General features: G+C 36.7%; 1 protein-coding gene across 2 annotated transcripts in view; it reads right to left on the reverse strand.

The window, feature by feature from the left end:
• Positions 1–5,381, reverse strand: part of CTNND2 (catenin (cadherin-associated protein), delta 2) — a 694,597-nt gene extending 689,216 nt beyond the window's left edge. For both annotated transcript variants that reach the window (XM_012650021.1, XM_012650019.1), the window contains exon 1: positions 5,221–5,381. The gene's annotated coding sequence lies outside the window, so the exon portion shown is untranslated. The remainder of the gene's footprint in view (positions 1–5,220) is intronic.
• Positions 5,382–10,367: the final 4,986 nt, after the last annotated feature.

Consider the following 10,367-nt stretch of genomic DNA (forward strand, 5'->3'; position numbering starts at 1 on the left):
GAAAGCAATGAAGAGAGAAGAAAGAAGTGGCTGGAGAAACAAGGAGGATGTCATAGGATCCATCCTTGACCCTCACGTCTAACATTTGCCTTCTTAGCAGGGAATGACCCACCTTGTAATTTTCCCTTGGTCTGCCCACCTTGTCTCTTTATCCTACGTGTGTCTGCACAAACAAAGAACAAAGGAAAGGCTGATGGCAGAGAATGGGCCTGAAAAAATAAGATTGAGATTAGCTGCACGCACGTCCTTCAACTCCTCTAAGCTCTTAACACCTTGGACCTGTCACCTGCACTAGTCTCCAATGTGACATGCTTGTCTCCAGCTTCCATCCTGGCCTAACTCCCTGCAGAGAACTCTCAGATCACCCATGAACTTGTCCCTCTGCCTCCCTTACACTAGTTTCTGTATCTATAAAATAGGATGCATGGTTTTTGAATTTGTGGCACTAGCAGTCCTCCAGGGAGCCTATTAGAAATGCAGGTGTGCAACCCCCATCTTTGAGATGCTGAGTCAGGAAGTTGCATTTGTAACAGTTGCCCTGGGGATTGTGATATGCATAGTTCCCACACCATCCCATCACAAACCCCTGAGCTCCAGGTTCTGCAGGATTCCACATTAGAACATGCTGATCAGTGGGTCAAAAAGTTTGCAGAAAAAGGGAAAAGCTCCTGAAGCACCTGGATGAGGGTGAGTAGTAAAGCAAGACAGAGGAAGGGGCGTGCAGTGAGGGGGTGTCTGAACAGGCAGAAATCTACGAAGGTTTTCTAACATCTAAGTGAGATGGTTAAACTGAACGGTGCCATTGGATAGAAGGCTGAAGGACGGTGAGCTACAGTTGAACACCCATGAGTTCAAAATCCTGCACTAACTTATTTCTGGAATCGCAGAAATATCATGTACTAAAATAATGAATCAGCTTAAAGTTTCACATCTATCGTACAGGACTAACATCTAACACGTAAGGAAGGACCTTGTAAGATTCAATGAGATACTGTAAGTAGATAATCAAGAGCACACTGGGTGTGCAAAATAATTTTATCAATCTTCATTTCAGAGTAATAACAAAATAAAAGAAGGGGTCAAGTTTATAAATTTTTAAATGAAGAAATGCAAATTTCCTGTTTAATTCTATAGACCCAGAGATAAAATAAGTCCCTGAATGGAAAATGTATGACATTTGGACAATACATGTGCATTGCATTTGCCAAATAGATGCCCAAATATGCCAGAGTCTGCAAACTAATATCAAGTCCAGGGCAGCACCAGGCTACAGCACCAGGTCCTGGCACTGCAAACAGAGCCCGGAACTGGCTGGGCCAAACAGCCGAACACCCCATGGGCTTGTGATTATTCTACAGACACAGCCCCACAATTAACTCAAAGTCTCCCTCTTTCATTCTTTTTCATCTCTGCCTCTGTATTTACAATTTCCAATTTTTGGAAGAAATGCTCCCTGATAACGTGGGTGCAGTTAATCCCCAACCTCAGCAACTAAGTTTAATTACATTTAATATTTCAATGCTGAATACAGTATCTCTCCAAGAAACTCTATTAATGCTGACGAAAATTACCAGAAATTAGTTCAGAAGAGCATGGGGGCTTGAAATGAACTGAAGCAGATGAAATTCATGAAGAGGAGCGTGTGACTAATGTGAAAGCTCTGCGATAAACAACCATCCTCAGAGTTACTCTCCTTGTAGGGACACAGTCAGATGTCATGCTACCCATGCAAAGAGTAGCCGAGGCACACACGGTGCAGGAAAGCCTCTCATCTGTTTGCCTTGAACTGAAACAATCAGTTGACTGACATTTAAACTTGGCTTTCCTTCTTTTAAAAAGAAAAAAAAAAAGCTAGAACTGTTGGAAGCCATAGCCTAACTCAGTATTTTTATTGCTGCATGAAGCTGCTCTCCTATATTTGAAAACTATTTATACACAGGAGAAGGTCACAGGTAATCAGCCACAATACAGTGTTTACGGAATTCCTAGAGCTCCCAGAGTTCACTTTCAAAATCACATGTGCTAAATTTCATTAAACTGGTCAAATGGAGGATGAATGAAATGAAAAAGAAACAGGTGATTTGATCCCCAAGTGACAAAAATATACCCATTGTCATCATGCTTTCCAGGTAAGCCAATGTAAGATATGGTCAAATAATACCACCATGGACGTGATTACTATTCACTGGTCATTCTTAGGATACTGAGGATGTATTCATGTTTTGTTTTTTTTTTTGAGTAGAACTTAAACAGAGCTGCCAACTGAATGAGATCACATAAATAATTCAGGCCACTGAGCTATTTTTCTCATGTTAATGGAGGATAGAAACATGAAGAAATACATGATTAGTATTTTAGAGGTAATACATACTTCTTTATGTGCTCTTTATTAAAAACATACTTTGGAGAATGTGCGGATAAACTACAGAACCTGGGGGTATGACCATAACAGTCATGCTTGTTATGCTGGAAGAAAAGGCTGACACACAAGTTGAAGGCATTTGTCAACTTTCCACAACTGGGGAGTGGTGAGAGGAGTCAAGAGGTTGGGGTTTTTTTCTTACAGTCCCTCTGACACCATATGCCACACCACAGAAGGGAAATTGTCAAGTCCCATTCTGCTATAGCACAGGAGACCTGGTTAAGAGTGTTAGTGCATAAGCAATTTAGAATCTGCTGCCTGTAACCAACCACTTTCTCTTCTACTTAAGATGGAATAATGGGTTACAAGTGATAACTTCCAATAGTCACCACTGTATTTGTTTTTTAAGTCTGGGGAAAGATAAGGAACACTGTATATTTGATGTTAGAAAAAACACATAAAATACTATAACATTATATATATATATATATATTTTTCAGATTCTTGTGTGTTCATTCAACAAATACACTCGGCATGATCTAGTTGTTAGAAATGCATCAGTGAAAAAAATCAAACAAAAATTCCTGCCCTCAAGGAGTTTACATTCTAGCGCAGAAAACAGTGAACAAAAGGAAAAGACAGATTACAAGAGAACCACCTGTGGTAAAGGCAATGGAGAGAAATTATTCAGGAAAAGGAGATGGTGGGGAGGCAATTAAGTAGGATCATCAAGAACACCCTCATTGACAAGGTGACATCTGAGCAACGATCTGAAAGAAATGAAGGCTGGAGGCATGTGTGTATCTGTGCTGGGGGATGGGGAGAAAAGTGGAGCTGGGATGGTCTTTCAAGCAAAAGTAAATAGCAAATGCAAAGGCCAAGTGCTGGAAGCATGTTCTAGGAAAGGCAAGGAGCATCCTTCCTATTCTGGAGCAAAGTGAGTAAGAGGGAAGAATCAGGAGACATGAGAGGGATTGGGTGGCAGGTGGCAGACCTTGGAGGCCCTTGTTGGCCACTGTAGGAACTTTGACTTTTACTCTGAATAAAGCAGTAACATGATAGGATTTACATTTTCATAGGATTCCTCTGGCTACAATCTGAGAATAGTCTTCATATCCATTTATTAATGGTTATTATGTGCAAGTCACTCAACCTTTCTTCATCTCAGCCACACAAGGAACATCCAATAAACACATATTTAAACGTGCTGCATAAACTGCGGCCCTATTCCTGTTCCCCACGGCCATGCCGCCATATGCAATTCTTGTACTACACCACAGGGACTAGTTCTCACATCTGGATCCCACCAGACTTTTTCAGTTCTTAAACCCCAGGAAATGCCTCTTTACATCTTTGCGCCCGGCACCTATACAATGTTTAGCACGTAGGAGGAACTCAACTAACATTTATTGAATACAAAGTGCTACAAAACACAAGAATCATAAAAGAACTACAACAGAACTTCAAATCAGAATTCAAGTGATAATAAGCTGCTTGTAGAAACACAAACACAAATCTTTGTTTCTAAGAAATTCCACCTAGAACTTTTAGTCAGACTTATTAGCTAGGATCCTCCAACTTGCCAATATAATCAGCAGAGAGGTACTAGATCTGGGATTGTCTGGGCAAATGCTATTCTCAAACAATTGAAACTATTTTTTTTTTTCTTAAATGTAGAGGATAAACTTTGAGTAAAATAGGCAATTTTTTTTAAACAATTGAAAATATTTGTATTTTTTTCTTAATTGTGTGGATAAAACTTATGAATAAAATAGCATAGAAAGAAAGGACTTTGCAACTTGGCATTTGAAAATTCTCATAATTTTTTTTTGTTTTGTTTTTAAATCACATTTTGTTTGACCCTGTGCTTATGTTTTAAAATGTCATCTAAAGGACCTCCTTAGTTTGACTTCAGATGTGTCCACATGATATAAATAACTGGATTACTTAAAAAAACTTTAAATCATGTCAGATTACCAGTTTTCTGAAATCGATTTGTTTCTTTAATCTTTTGGGCATCACAAATATTTTTTTAACTACAGGGGAGGCACAGGTGAAATCTATGAAGTCATTGTAAATTTTGGTCTACGATTCTCCCAATAAGCTATCTGAGTAAAAGCAATCTGGAAACACTTGGATGGTAAAGGTTTTCTATAATTATGGGGTGTATGTACCCTATTTACACCTGCACCATTTAAAATGATGAAAACATGTAATTACTGAATTCTAGTTCTAAAGTAAAACTCATCACTGAGAACCAGATAATCTCTGCAAGAAAGGGAGCGTAATGCAACAAGTTAGCTGTCCAATATATTGATTTTTATAGTTACTTCAGATAGTGACTCTACTTGTGTGATTTTTATGCCTTTACTCTTCATAAATAATGTCTTTCTGGGTGGGATTATTCCTTTATTTTTGCACTGAAGGAAAGTAAGACCCACAATTTCCAAATCAACTCTTACTTAATTCTTCCTGGCTTATAAGTGGCTATTTACATGAATAATTATAACTTTCATAACCTGTAAAGTATGTTTCTATGACGCAACAAGTTTCACTAAAAACAATGATTAAAAGGTCAGGGTTACAATGGTTAGTTAATAGGGAAATGTCACATTGATCCTTACAAACACTTTCTGTTTGATTTGGTTCTTTGGCTTTTACAATTTCAATGTTCACACACTGAATAAACTGACAACCATGAGATCAGAACGCATTCTTACCATATTTCCTACCCCAAACTTTAACCTGCAATTTTAAAACTTTAGCTAAAAAGCATCACAAAAGCAACATCAATAATGAAAGCACTGAAAAACCAAATACGGTTAGTTTTCACTTTGTTTCTTTTACCTTTGCTGTACCTTTGGAAATAAATGGTCCTTAAATACTTGAAAATTGTGGTCTAGGCAAACAAGCCGACTAGTTCCAAAGATGAAGGGTTACGCTTCCCTCCTTCCCCAGGCCACAGTGCAGGCGGTTCCAGGCATTCTACCCACCTGCTCCTCCCTCCCTGCACCACGGCACTCAAAAACCGTGAAGGGAGTGAAGAACAGCCTCGATAAAGTCAGGACGCTGAATTATGATAATTTAATTTCTGCTTTCACTCGCAAACAGTTTAAGAGAAAGCAAAGCAAGACGCATCAGAGATAGCGCGAGCCTAGTGGTTGCCTTCTTAAAAGAGAAAAGAATAGAGTTCAGCCAGGCACAAAGGTCTCCATGGCAACAGTGAATTTAGACCCCCGTTGGCATTATTTATGCAACATTTCATCACAAAAGGACCCTCCCACTAGCCTGCCTAGCAAATTCTAGTTTTCTAATCTTCCATTCCTTTGCCCTGAATTTGTGTCTGGATTCTTAGCTATCTATACCTAAACATAAAAAAATAAAAGCAAGAACAACAAAATAACAAAGATCATAAAATAATGCTCAAACTGAATCTAGATTTTGTTTTCTTGGTGAATTCAAAAGCAAGAGACAGATTCAAGATTATATAGAGTTCATATTCAAAGCCAGTCTAGTTTTGATTTCAAAGATGGAGAGTTGTTCGACAAATAAGTTTATTCAAATTATTTTATTTTTTGAAATGAGATTCCAACTCAAAGAGAATGCAAAATGTGATAAAATCTAACCAACCCAAAAAGCTTACAGAAAATAGAACTTGTCTAGATGCTGACTTTGAAGCTAGATTTTATATAATGCGATCCACCCCACCCACTCCCAGCTATTACAGTACCTCAAACAACTCCTTTGCGTCTTTTACCTGATTCTCTTTATTTTAGCCACAACTTCCAAAAACATAAATTCAGCAAAGCATTTTAAACACTTTTTATTGAACTGTGTGCCAAATGGATCCAAGGTTCACATTTTATAATTAGACGACCTGGGACAAGTTATTTAAAACAGAGATAACGTCCCAATGTAATTAGGTTGCTGTGAGTATTAATAAGATGGTATCTGCAGAAGTCCTTTCTTCAGTTCTAAAACAATATACACATATAAATTGTTAGGATAATATTTGATGATGTTGAAAGGAAACACTACTATTCTTCATTTTAAAAGGGTTGTATTTAGTATTAGCTCAAATAAGAACAAGGTGGTTTTTAAAAAATGAGGTTTTGGTTATTTTCAAAACAATACAAGCTTATTATTAAAAACTCAAACAGTATGTACTTTGGTAAAGTACAGGGTATTTCTTATTTCACACACTCTCAACACCAGTCCCACTCTCCTTTTAATATAATTGCATGTCTAGACCTAACTCAAGGTGAATAATATAGATCTTGACTGACTCTATGTTGTCTTCAAGACAATTTTGCAAGAAAGGTCCATGGGTGCCTGTCTTTCCAATTAATGCACGTTTGAGGTGGTTTTCGGTTGCCTGCATGTTAGGTGCATGTCCCCATGATGAAACCCCAGAAGGCATTATTCACTAGAATGGGATGTTCATGGTACCTCCAGAAGCATAACTCACATCATTCTCTGAGAAGGTGTCCCTGGAATTGTGCCCTATTGAGAAAGTTATACAGTTTTCATGTCACACTTTTCTTCTTTCCTTTTTCCTCTTTCCCAATTCTGTAGAAATCATTCAGATACTTTTTGACACTGAAAACTGCAGAAGAGAATTAAAAAGCCAAACTGTTATTTCCCTCTTGTAAAAAAAAGTACTTTCCCAGGTGAAAGTTGCAAAAATAACAACCCATATATTAGCTACCAGTTATCTCTCTTCCACATCAATTGCCTTCTTTTTACTTGCTTTCTCCTCTTTTTTTCCTTCTCTCTTCTGCTTTATTTCCTCACTACAGTTCTCTTTATTTCTGTATTATTCTTCTTCTGATGCTTCTAATGTGGTTTCATTTCGGCAATGGCTTTATTTTTCCTTTTTTCCCCTATTTTTCCATGAGCTTAGCCAGCTCATTGTTATTCCTTTCTTACCTTCTCTCTCTCATGGTCTCTTCTTTGATTTCATTTTTTTTCCAAGATTTTAAATTTCTTTAGGCTATAAAAAAGAATATGGTTAACTTTCTCTTAATCACCTAGGGGTACTTTTATTTTTCTAGAGTTATATTTTCTCTGCTTTTTGGATATTATCACTGTGTTCCTTTATTCTCTTCTTGATTTCATGTCAATTTACTGTCTTATATTTAAACTATTCTGGTTATTACTTATTTTCGGATTATGGCAACCTTATCTTGGCCTGATTTTGCTTAATAACAGATTGGGGAGGGGCACAATGCTGAGTATGAGAGAAGCGAAGGCAACTGGTAGCTAAAAATGTAGTTCTTATGCTACCCCACCCTGGTCCGCTGAAATTATTCTCTTGCTGGAACTTGTTTTCCACAGGACTCCCTGTCTCTCCTGTGTCCCCTCCTGTCTTCAGCACTCAGTGTTCCAGTTGAGGATTTTAGATCAGAAATCTACCTACCTCCCTCCTCCCTTACTTCCTTGCTTCTTGCCCTCTTTCCCTCTAACTTTTTTTTTTTTAAAATGAAATATGTATACTGTATGGTAGCTGGAAAGAAATGTCTAAAGTCTGCATACCTTCTTTATATGAGCTTGCTAATTATTATAAATTAGCATTTATAGTTCTTAGTATTTATTAGTTCTTACTATTATTACAAATGGAATTTTAGTCCCAATTTCCTTGGATTTTTTGGTTCATGCTAGTGTTTCCAGGAAAGAAGTAGCATAAATTCAACCACTGTGAGATAACCATAATAATGCTTTAAGCAAAATCCTAAAGAGGCATAAATATATGTTCTTGACAAAATTAAACAGTCATTAGTAAGTAAAAACAAAAAAATCTTTGCAAACTAGGAATGGAGGGAATCCCCTCATTTTTGATAACAAAAAATTTACTTAAAAATAATAACCAGAATTAAATATTGGAAACTTCTCCTTAGATATGAATTCAATGTCATTCATTGATAGCTCTTCAACTAGAAATCTTAAGCAATAAAGTATAAACAAAAAGCCATTGTACAAAAGCATTGGTTTTCTTTCTCTATACCAGCAATAAGGCACTTAAAACAACAATGGCACTTATAATATCATAGAAAAACATCCAATACGTAGGAATAAATCTATTAAAGTGGTATAAGACCTCCTCTCCAAACACTACACCACATTACTGAAATTAAAGCAGTCTAAATGATGGAGGGAAATACCATGTTTATGGATCGGCAGGACAATATTGTAAAGGTTTCAGCCTCCTCGGATTAACTGATAGATTTACCACTGTCCAGTCAAAGCCTCAACATGTTTTTTTATTGGGGGGGTGGGTGAGGTAATGGATAGTGAATTCTAAAATTTATATGGAAACCCAAGAGAGCCAACAAGAGCAAGTCGTCTTGGAGGGAAAGAACAAACCTGGATGACTGAGCCAATCAGATACCCTGGCTGATTATAAAACTGCATAATTAAGATTGTGTGGTACCCAAGCAAGAAGAGACAAATAGAACAGTGGAACGGAGAGAATCCAGACGCCAAGCCACATATATACCTGACTTATGAGAGCTACAACAGTGCAGTCGAGAGGAAACGATGGTGCCTTCGCCTGGTGGAAAAATGCACCTTAACCTCCATAGTGAAAAAATACAAAAAATCAATTCCATATGGAGTGCCGGTCTATATGTGAAAGACTAAATGAAAATGCTTTGAGAGTAAAATATGCAGCATCATGTATCAATTTGGAGTAGCCAAGGCTTTCTTAAGCATAAAATGTGCTCACCATAAAAGGAAATTAAAAAGTTATTAACAGGGCCATATTAAAATTGGGAAATTCTGTTTATCAATGACAACATTAAGAAAGTGAAAGTACATTTAAGGAGAACATAGTTTCATTCTCTCTCTGGAATGTATAAGTCTGAAATGCAATATAATACAAAACTAATAGGCAACTCAATAGAAATAGGGGCAAAATACTTGAACCAGCACTTCATGAAAGAGTATCTGCATGACCCACATGGCCAGTAAGTAAATGGAAAGATGATGAACTTCAATACCCATCAGGATATACAACTTAACCACCATGGGATGCCAAGACATACCCATCAGAATGGTTAAAACTGAGTGAGAGAAGAGAGAGAGAAAGAGAGAGAGAGAGAGAGAGACAGAGAGAGAGAGAGAGAGAGAGAGAGAGAATGCCAAATATTGGCAAGTATTAGTTGCTATCAGAACTTCCATAAACTGTGAGTGGGAATGTAAAATGGTAAAATAAATTTGATGATTGTCAATCTCTTCTCAAGCACTTTATACTCATACTCTATTACTTAGCAATTCTACCCCAGCCATATACACAACAGAAATGTGCACATTAAGTACACCAGAAGACATGCATAATACTCCTATCAGTCTCAACTGGGACACTACTTAAATGCTCCATAATGAGAATAGCTATAGTATGGTATATATACACAATGAAATATTAATCAGCAAAGAAAATAAACCATCTATAACTGCATAGAATATTATAACTGAGTCTCCCAACACATATAGTGAAGAAGCTGTACTTGACAGCATATATACTTTTCTTTATGTATACTTTATTTTTAAAAAAATAAAATCCTAAATTATTTTCAATTCTAGATTTTTGGAAGATATAACAGGCATGCATGTATGAAAATAGAAACATTGTTTACCTACAAAATGATTTTAAAAGAAAAAACATGTAATTTCAGAGGTTTCTAGCAATACCATTGCAAATTTTATTTTTAAAAGAAAACAAAGAATTTTTAAGTTGTACAAAACAAAAGCAGAACTGAACGATGGAGGAATCACTATTTGTTGTGGTACCATTAATTTTAAAATAATTCATTATGCTATAGCCCTTTTGAACCAAAATAATCCAATCTTTTGGACAACAAAAGAAAGAAAACTACATTTTAATGTCCCGGCCATTTTTACCTACTAACATGGACAGCAGATCGAAGGATAAGTAGCACTACCATAGGAAAGCTTTAATATTATAAATAGATAACTTTCAAACAGGTTTAATGTGAATATTTAAAAT

Source organism: Propithecus coquereli, unplaced genomic scaffold (assembly GCF_000956105.1).
Source record: "Propithecus coquereli isolate 6110/MARCELLA unplaced genomic scaffold, Pcoq_1.0 Scaffold309, whole genome shotgun sequence".
NCBI classification, from domain to species: Eukaryota; Metazoa; Chordata; class Mammalia; order Primates; family Indriidae; genus Propithecus; species Propithecus coquereli.